The following is a 6,744-nucleotide window of genomic DNA, read 5'->3' on the forward strand; positions in this document are numbered from 1 at the left end:
CACTTTGACAAACAATAGAGATGACAAATGTAAGCTTTGTTGTTTATATATTTTTATATGTTTCACTTTGTTACAGGTTAAAAGCCTTTGAGGATGATTTGCAAAGTGCTCAGTGTAAACTTCCAGGAGCCGTTCAAGTTAGTTAGTTATAGAGAGGGATTAACAAAAAAACCAGGCATCCGGTACCTCATTATGGTTGCAAAGCTGATTCATGAGCTAATACTGTGTTTGCCTTGAATTGGATGGTTGGACCCATGGATTGCATTTTTCCTTTTTGCATCTGAAATGGTCAACCAAGCTACAAGGGAAATATAGCAAACAATTGTAACTGGGAAGCAATGTGTCTTGTTTTGCAGTGTGTCATGCAGCTCAAAGTCACCAACAGTTCAGTCTTATGTTGCACCAGTCTTCATATGTGATGCGTCATAACCATCTTGACGCTGATGTGGTGAGAGAAGTGTTCAAACAGCCAGTCAACATACCATATGTAATCAGGACTGTTCAATGACGTTTCTCTCCTATTGTCCTTTATAGCAACAACCGCAACAAAGAGTTATGTTTGTGATATTGTTCATAATGTACACATGAAATCTGTTGCACTTCTGTCCATCCTTATAGAGGGATCCTCCTCTCTTCTTTCGAAGGTCTCTTCCTTCTTTTTTTTTCCTGATAACGTTTTTTTGGGGGATGTTTTTCCTTTATAAGGTCAGAGGATGTCGTATGTGTTCAGATTGTAAAGCCCTGTGAGGGAAATCTGTGATTTGGGGCTTTACAAAATAAATGTAATTTTATTGAAATTGATATGAATTTGCAAATATCTACCTTGGAAAAAAAATTGTTGTCATGAAACCTGATTATGAAAATCATTAAAAACATCCCTCAAAGAATGACATTATTTATGGAATTCTAACACGATTTTAAACTCTGAATAACCCTTTTCTTGCCTCCTACTACAATCCTCCCACATCATCTAATTACACATAATTTTAGAATTTAAATGCTATTTCTGTGGAGAGGCATAAAAGGCTCTGCCGGAGAGCTCTCGCATGACAGAAGACAAAATAACAACAGCAAAAAGACAAACAAAGTGACATCTAGAGCAAAGAGCTTCTTGGTGGTAAAGGGCATTTGTTTTCTGGCAGAGCAAGTGCTGATTTAAGGTGGCCTTAAGGTATTTGCATCCAATCTCCAAGGAGTCCGAGGATAATACCATCAGCAGTTTTGCTATTCTGATCGATGGAGTTTATTTGAGAGATTCAGAAGAAAAGGTTTTTTCTCAAGTTAAAAACAGATAAACCCATCTGTCTGTGATACCAACAGTTATGGCACTGACTTATCTTCACAAGTCTTTTAAGGTTTCTCCTGAAACCCGGTTATTATTTACACAGCGTATTTGACGGCAACAACGGGTGTATTGTGAAATATGAACGGAAGCCGTGATGAAGCAGGGTATGATCAAAACAATGAGAGCACAACAATAAAAGGCTTCTCGCAGTGACACTGGCTCTGTTTCGATGTGCAATCCTTTATCTGGGTTATCTTACAAGTCTTTTGGTTTCTCCTGAAATAGCAATGTTTACACAGCGTATTTGTCAATAAACGCGGTGTAGAGCAATACATTGTGAATGTTGTATCGTTTGTGTTTTTTTTAAAAGGTCTGCAGACTGTACTACTGATTCTTAAAAGATACAATCGCCAGCATCTCTAATCCTGAGATTTTTGACAGGGTTATTGTATAGTTATCTACTCGAGCACATGTTCAGTATCAGTCGGCTTCAAGTCATCATCCAAGTATGTCATTTTTACCGGGGCTTTTTGTCTCATCTTCCTAAATGCATATTGTAAATGCACATGTCCTCGGAGATATTTGCAAAGATATGATGACCGTAACAAATAGCAGATGCTATTTAAATTATGGTGTGAATTTTTGCCTCGTTGCTTTCTTAGAAATCAATTTGAAATTAGAAGGAGATTGATGCCACGCTCATATCTGTACAATAAAGCTGGAGCTACAGCAGCCGGTTAGATAAGCTCAGCATAACCACTAAACACAGCAGGAAACAGCTAGCGTGACTCTGTCCAACGGTTAAACAAATATCCCCATCAGCATCTCTAAAGATCACTGCATGGTACATCAACAAAGGGATTATATGTCGATTCTGTGCAGATTAAAAGAAATGGATTTAAAAAACTGGGTAAAAAGAAATCTTAAACCAACATAACATGTTAAATAATCTGCTTTTTAGTGAGTGGTGGACTTGTTTCACCTTTGGACAGAGCTAGCTGATATACAGTCTTTATTCTAGGTTAAGAGAACCGTCTTGAGGCTGTAGCTACATATGTTTATGTCAAAATGTGTTGTGGGCACAGTGATCTGAATATGCCTAGGTTTTGGCAAAGTTCAGACTTATACCGTAGTGCCGGCTCTTTACAGTGAGGTAACCATGTCGTTGGTCTTTCATCATTTTGACCACCGCCTTTAATAAGTAATACATTTCATTTATTTGAACGGGTAGAGGATGCATTACATCTAGTCAAAGTAGCAAGATGCTAAACATTTAGGTTAGATCTTTATTCCTGAAGAGATTGGGTATCATACAATGTCTATGGCACATTTAGAGAAAACCGGATTTCATGGCATCGATTCAGTAAACAAAATGAATATGGGGCTGTGGTAGACCCTGTGGCTATATAAAGATTCTAGTCATTATAATATTATTGCTTTCATCACAAAGGAGGCAGATTATGGGTCCTTAAGACAAAGGCTATGATTTCCTCACGGGCCCACCTCTAAATCTAACAAGTAACACCTAAGTTGAAATTCTAATTGAGTGTCTTGTATGAATGACCACACAGCCCTACCATATATTTAGATTGATTTTGTTATATGATGAAACAAATAAATTGCACAGTACAGAACTACTTTCCTAGTTGATTTATGAGTAGAATGCCCATATATGCTTTCTAATATCACAGGGTATTATATAAAGATTGCTTTGTGCTTATCGAGTAAATGTATTGACTCTTTCAACTTACTTTAATAAGCAAGTGAAAATTGTGTGGGTTAGTGCCCACTTCAGACAGGTCATATGATGCGAATAATGCATTTTCAAATTCAAAATGCATCATCTAGCAACATATTCTGTAGTTGATCAACTCAAAAAGTCATAAAATCGCACATGGTAAAATAGTCTATATACCAAAAGACCAGTTGTGAAACAAACATGAAAATGGAAACAAGGTAATATAATTAAGGCTAAATATTGTTGTCTATTACCTTTGTATAGCTAAGTCAATAAGAGGAGCATGCAATCAACGTAACATTGTCACAATTTTACATTAAACAACAAAAGCAATCAACTCAAAACAAATGTGTGTGCTGTTCATCACCACAAATTAGAACCATGTAATGTAGGTTTTTCACGTAGTAAATTATATGGCTTTGTGCAATTGTTCACCGTCTGTAAAATCACAGATGCAATTGTTTTTGCAAAATAATATACCAATAACTGTCATGCCAAAAATTAGTGAGATTCTGCTCTACATGCACGATTTCTTTCATGCCAGATTGTGCTAATTGTACATCTTCCTAAAAAAAATATCAGAGGTCTTTCATAGTATGTACACACCCATCACCCTACTTCATATAAGGTATATGTGCACATTTTCTACATTTCCTTTCATATAAGAATATTGTCCATTAATAAATTAGGGATAGTAGAAGGACTTCAGGGAGGGAAACAAAGGTGGCATAAGTTTAAAATATTTTGCCTGCTCTATGTAAAGCGATCTGAATTCATCTTTCTGAGTTTGGGTGGCAGGTGTCCGTCCATCCGGCCCCCTCCTCCCAGCCAGTCGCTGAAGTTTGGGAGGTAAGTCCGCCACGGACTTACTCATGGGCTCCGTGCTGATCTTGGAGGTCTTACCCATCAGCTTATCGTCATAGACGCCTGGAACAGAGCTGATTCGCTGCAGCTTCATGGGCAGGTCTCCAAAGCTGTAAGTCATCTCCGAGGTGGTGGAGCTCATCCTCAGTAGCTTCTTGGGCAGGTTCTCCGCCCTGTGATCTTCTGGAGCTTGGCGGACAGCTTGTTGGTGCTGTCATTGTCCTCCAGGCAGTTCAGAGAGCTGTGCTTGTCCCACTGTTGCACATGAGGGGCGAGGAGAGGAGCAGAGCCTCCTCCTTCTCCTTCACGCTGTGTGGAGTGGAGAAAACCTCGAATGTAGCGTGGAACTGAGAGTAGTCCACCTTAAAGAAGCCTTCCTCCAAGGAGATAACCGGGAAGAAGCGGTGTCCCCACAGAACCTCATCCTCGTGTAAGATGTCCTCGCTTGGCAGGTCATCCTGTCAAAAAGAAGCACACAAAAAAACATTCAAAAAAGACCAACCATTGAGTGGATGAATGGTCAGATTTCTTCTTATAACTTCATTGTGAGGCCCCAAAACTCTTGGCACGGACTTTGTCAGAGGTGAAGATGAAATGTTTCATGACTCTAGTCAACAACAAAGCCCTGATTTAATTAGATTATTGGCGTTGTTCCATAATAATCAACAAAACACTGTTTACCAGGATTCTTTCCATTTCCCATCACAAAGCAAACAATATTGCCTCAATGAATAAATACTTCATTTATTAAAAAGCCAGCTGCCTAATTACAAAACATTTATATTTCTTAGTTTCCAAATGTGATGTTTATGAGTAATTTCCTGTCTAAAATTGAAAGATAATTCACTGTTATTTGTCGAATGTGTTTTATAAGAAAGGATATTTATTCCTTTTATAAAGGATTACATTCTGAAATTCCTATGAATAAGGAACTGTCAATGCACCTTTGATATTAAAAGTGGATATCAATATAGATATAAGCAATTTGTTTAAGAAATTTTCAGAATTAACAGGAATTATATTTATAGTGTCAACAACTTTAATGCGGCAACAAATGGGTCAAGTTGGACTAATTATTGGGGCTCTAATATAATGTATATAAAAACGGATATGAATAGATCGGTCCGTCATTACCGATACCCGGTCCAGCTATTTCGGTCGCTATCCGCCGGATATCTTTAACCGCCCGACCCACCAACAGAGCGATGCTACAGAACTGTTCAAAACACACATCACCTCTCATGCTGCTTAACAGTTCATCCACTCCTTCAGCATGGCCACTGAAGATAGAGGATTAAGATAATATAATTGCTGGAACCCACAAGAGGTGCTGGCTGTCCGCTCGCTGCAGGCAAAGGCTTCAGGATCTTTTCTTTTGAGCTTTCTGACCCAAGAAAGGAAACCCCAATTCAATCAAAAACACAAAAAGCTACATGAAGTATCCATTACATTGCATTGTTCAGCAGGAGAAGCCCAAGTGAGTCTGACAGTTTAGTTAAAAGCTTTAAATTCTTTAATTTGCCAACTACAAATATATGTCTAGGATATAGATATCCTATATTACATTTTCTGGGTGTGTGTGCCTACCTGCTAAGTATGCTCTGCAAACTCTGCACAAAAAATAAAATGATACACTTAAAGAATATGTTTCCTCAGAAGGGACTCTGAATTAAATCCCTTCTTTAAAACTCCCCTCACATCTTCGGAAACAAATTAATGCAATTATCAAAATCATGAGCTTTTAAAAAATGATTAAATGATTTGGAAAAAAGTTATTGGATGCTTATTACTGATTACTCATCACCACTATTCTGTAGCTGCTAGCTGCCTGTGCATTATATCATACTGCATTGCTCACAGCAAAGCCCTATCCACCTTGGCATAGTTCATATTCTGATGAAAACACAACTTTAATTTCTTGCTAAAAGTGAGCATAGCAAATCTATAATTAGGTTCATATCTTGGACAAAACCCTAAATTGGTTTCATCAGTCCCAAAAGCCTTTATTTTAACAGAGCGGAATGGCCGAGGGCACTCTTGTTAAGACTTGTTGAAATCCATTAGGAATACAGTGACGGCAGTAGCTTATTATCAAATGTTTTAATTTCCAGCTAAATATTGTTCTGGCAGCGACAGTTGGGTCCAAATTAGGATGAAGCGCTCGCTCACAGTGAGACACCGCTGCAGATTGTGAGGATGTCATTATCAAAACTGGAGGCATCTGTGGTTCCACCCTATTCCCAAGGTCATAAAATAATTCACTGATAACAGCTCGGTACACAAACGCAGATGTGCAAGAGACTGCACATCAAGTGCGTTCTGGGTATTCACAGTATTACTTCTGCACTATTGCTTTGCACTCCTAGATCCTTTGGGCATATGGAAGTGTGTGGCAGTGAGTAAAGCAGGGCTAATGAGAACTTTAGGGCCAAAGCGATTGGGACTCAAGTGTGAATGGAAATTGTCTTGCATTGTGAGCCTTTTAAACCGCCTGCAGCCAAAACATAGTCACCATGTGTTCATCAACAGGTAACAGTCAGGGATTCTGATGTAAAGTGCTCTGTATTTTGGTTTTAAAACAGCTACTTAACCACGACCAGAAGTCAGCCAGACTTGCTTTATTGAATAGCACAGTCAATGCTGCAATGTTAACTGGACCTCCATACCGCAGACACAGGGCTAGAACGTCAATAGCTACTTTGCTGGTGCATGATAAGGAAAAAGGTTGGAACAAGTGAAATGAAATGATGCCTGAGGCAAGAGGTTGCTACAGTAATACACAAGACCCAAATAGCTTCATCTTGGATGTATTAATACTGCTCTGTTGTTCCTGCCGATGGTGTAGGAGTTACTGTAG

General features: G+C 38.7%; 1 pseudogene; it reads right to left on the minus strand.

Moving 5' to 3' along the window:
• Positions 1-2,488: 2,488 nt before the first annotated feature.
• Positions 2,489-4,344, minus strand: LOC130208091 (G protein-activated inward rectifier potassium channel 1-like; annotated as a pseudogene).
• Between the last annotated feature and the right edge of the window lie 2,400 nt (positions 4,345-6,744).

This window comes from Pseudoliparis swirei, chromosome 2 (assembly GCF_029220125.1).
Source record: "Pseudoliparis swirei isolate HS2019 ecotype Mariana Trench chromosome 2, NWPU_hadal_v1, whole genome shotgun sequence".
Taxonomy (NCBI): domain Eukaryota; kingdom Metazoa; phylum Chordata; class Actinopteri; order Perciformes; family Liparidae; genus Pseudoliparis; species Pseudoliparis swirei.